Source organism: Octopus bimaculoides, chromosome 9, assembly GCF_001194135.2.
Source record: "Octopus bimaculoides isolate UCB-OBI-ISO-001 chromosome 9, ASM119413v2, whole genome shotgun sequence".
Lineage (NCBI taxonomy): Eukaryota > Metazoa > Mollusca > Cephalopoda > Octopoda > Octopodidae > Octopus > Octopus bimaculoides.
This window is the reverse complement of record NC_068989.1, coordinates 61,160,684-61,164,206: the sequence shown is the minus strand read 5'-3', so window position 1 is coordinate 61,164,206 and position 3,523 is coordinate 61,160,684. Positions and strand designations below refer to the sequence as shown.

Sequence of the window (3,523 nt, the reverse complement as noted above, 5' to 3'; positions counted from 1 at the left end):
TGACAATGTGCATGTGAAATGATGCATCACTACACATGTTGATGCCCAGATCTCTTACTGTCTGTGGTTCTGGGATTGCAGTACCTCCAGGCCCTGTGTATGCCATTTGGGAGGTGCTTGTGGTCTTGTAGCGCAGTACTTGAAATTTTTTTGCATTGAACTGCATATTATTTTGCTCTGCCCACTCATATATTGCATTTAGGTCATTCTGCAGGCTTACAATATCATCAGGATTCTTTATTGCCTGAGATATCTTTGTGTCATCAGCATAGCTAGTGACAGTGGCTCTCCGAGTGACCGTGGGCATGTCCATAAGGGCCACTATGAACAGTAGTGGCCCCAGAACAGTTCCTTGTGGAACATCGCTCAATATATATATATATACCTTTCACCGGGGAATCTCCGGTGACCTTGTAACTATCGCTGAAAATTGGCCAAGCTAGTTGTCATCAAGTTATGCCATCACCTATTTGGTCGCATCCCCCAAAATATTTCGAAATACATTCAATCGGGATTTTAAAGCACGTCAATTTCTCTATTTTTTTTCGCTTATTTATAGCTCTACTACTAGCGCCATATTAAAATTAAATATCAAGCAAATTATATATTCTTTTTTAAATGGAAATGATATACTTAAGATTTTAGTACATACATATCGCAAGTGAAATTTTGTAATTAGACATGCAATATGTTTCAGGGAAACTAATTAAAGCCAAAAGCTAGTTAATTAACATGCCGACAGTAAGAGAAAATCAATTCTTTATTACGCTACTTAAGAAAGCTAGATCTCATACATTTTTCCCCGTTCTGTTCAGTATTACTGTATGTTTATGTATTTTTTAGGAGTTCTCTTACTTATTAATATGGACATTACTTACTAACAGCTACGAAGGTGAAGTATATGAGAGACGGTGAAAAAGGATGGTACTCATGCTGGAAGTAGTGTTGCGGGTGTCGAGAGATAGATATACAAAAGCATACATGCATACATATATATGTAATCATTACGTGCATTTATCTCTAATTATGTATGTATGTATATATATATATATATATATATATATATATATATATATATATATATATATATATATATATATATATATATATATATGTGTGTGTGTGTGTGTGTGTGTGTGTGTGTGTGTGTGTGTGTGTGTGTGTGAATACATACATAATTAAATACATACGTACATACATAGATGCCTGCACATATACATAAATACAAAAATGCCCTGTTGTGTTGAAATTTCAATGAAGGAACCTTGGATCTAGGTTAGAAACCGGGTCTTTCTCTTTTAGCAAGAAATCTTGAAATAAAACCGAACAATGACATACATACGTACCTATATACATACATACATATATACATACATACATACTTATACATATACATAGAGTACTTTTTTTTTCGCATTTTGATAATATCATTTTAAATCGATGTGACACATTTATGAAAATCATGCATCTCAGCCATTGACAGAGAGTTCTGAAGGAGACAAGTATTTGAAAGTCTTCATATACTCAAGTATAAATTGACTGCTACACGTATATGTATTAAGATGATTATAGGAATCTTATTTCAAGCTGAATGAGGGCTATTAACCTTAATATTTTGTTTCTTTGACAGATATCTATAAATTGATAAGTAAACAGCCAAACTTAAAACGGAAATGCCATTTAAGATTTATAAAATAATATAATGGAAAGAGGACATCATTTACACTTCAACGTCACACAACACTCAAGAATAGAATTGAATGCCTATACACAAAATGGCTACGTGGAGAAGAGAAAGTACAATTATCTTATATACTCTGTCCGAAACAACTGCAACTGTTTTATTAGGTTTCTTGCAACGACATTGTTATCGATATATCTCATTTTCAATCACGAATGAAAATTCAACAAAATATTATTCTTCTTTTTCTTTTTCTGTTTTGGTTTTTTATTCAGGAAAATGTAGTTTTAGGAAAACAGTCAGCGGCATTTTAGAACAAAGAGATTAAAGTTGTAACAGAAAAAAATTAGCTGAAATGTAGGACTGGAAGCTATCTGAATATTCGGAAGAGTTAACTGCATCATGGTGATTCGTGCTGGGTATCAAAATACTGACAACATTACGGTTACTCAATACTCTGAACACTGTAAACGCTGTAATGCATAACATGGACAGATGTAATGGAGACTACGAAATCTTGGCCAGCAAGAAGAGACCCAGCTGGCGTTCTGACAGAGATTCAACACAGAATAGGATACAGAATAATGTTCTTATGCCTATGGCAATTCATAAGTTATTACATAAATTAAGTAAGGTTCCTCACAAATTCTGGCTTTATTTTACAATGAAGCATTATACAATTTATGATGACGTGTCATGTATTAATTGTCCATTTATGAATTTATGATGACGTGTCATGTATTAATTGTCCGTTTATGAATTTATGTGCCGATTTTCACTATAAGGACAATGCCAATATTTATTAAAATTTTATAGAAGATGGCGCCATCTTTCAGGGAAGATTCATTTTTACTGGGGCAAGATGAAGCCTTATAATTAAAAGCGAGTAATATTTTGCAACTTAGATGAGAAATGAGAGAGTGATCACTTCGTGAATTTCAATATATACGTATATTGAAATTATTAAAATATGCTTCTGTTTTAATAAGAATTGCAGCGACTAGTAGATACGTTTGAAGACCAAACACTATTAAATGAGTGAGATAATGATGAGATCAAAATATGCTATAAATAAATTATCACTAAATCATTAAGAGTACAAAAATACAATTTATTTTTTTAAAAGAGGTATTAAAATCAGATATTAACAAATGAACTTCCTTCTAAATGATTTGATAAGTTCGGTTTGATAGAAATTGGCAATTATATTTCCGTTGTTCGTGTAGGATTCACTGAAGGTTATTCTATTTTCTACCAAGAATAACTATATTCCATTAGTATAATGAATATGAAATGTCATTCTCTTTAATGTGCTGAACGTAAACGAAGATAACTAAACATCAAGGGTGCGAACGTATTCATTTTGAATGGACTGAGAAACACATAGATTCTTCGGCATTCCGTAACATAAATAACATAATTAGATGAAGTATGGTGAAGGTCAGTCCTACTGTCTACCAAAAGAGTTTTGATGCATAGATTGACTTAATTTTTGGAGTTGAAATTTTAAAAAAGATCTGCAAATTATATTTTTATTTACGATAGTAGAATTTCCATGAACTATAGGAGTGAGACTTCGAATTTCCCACTTGCAGGACTACATCGGAATGTTGAAACTAAAAGTACGATCGCTGGTAACCTTTTTCCTATACTCAAACAAGAAACTATCGAATGATCTTTCAGGTTAATATTAGATTTTTATATACAGATTGACTTACACACACAAAATCACACGCTCACGCACACATACACATATATATAAACACAGACTCATGCACAAACACACACACACCCACATCCACACATTTACACAAATATTTACATATATGTATATATGTAATA

At 32.4% G+C, this 3,523-nt stretch overlaps 1 protein-coding gene across 2 annotated transcripts in view; it reads right to left on the bottom strand.

The window, feature by feature from the left end:
- Positions 1-3,523, bottom strand: part of LOC106873250 (5-hydroxytryptamine receptor 1B) — a 178,739-nt gene that overhangs the window by 5,573 nt on the left and 169,643 nt on the right. The gene's annotated exons all lie outside the window — the stretch shown is intronic.